Here is a 222-nt window from a genome sequence, read left to right as displayed (position 1 = left end):
GAGCCAACATGATGCAGAAGAAAATTTTAAATAAAATAAAGTAGAGAGCCAACATTTATGAGCAAATGCATGAATTTTTCTCTCCCCTTTTAATAGCCAAATTTATTCACAAAAATCAGCCACCTTGTCCACATACCATGTACAGCATATCATATAATACCACAGGATACAGATTTTTTTTTTTTTTATGGAAATGCAAAACAATAAGAGAAAAAGTAAATT

Source organism: Penaeus monodon, chromosome 34 (genome assembly GCF_015228065.2).
Source record: "Penaeus monodon isolate SGIC_2016 chromosome 34, NSTDA_Pmon_1, whole genome shotgun sequence".
Taxonomy (NCBI): Eukaryota; Metazoa; Arthropoda; class Malacostraca; order Decapoda; family Penaeidae; genus Penaeus; species Penaeus monodon.
This window is presented reverse-complemented; position numbering follows the sequence as displayed.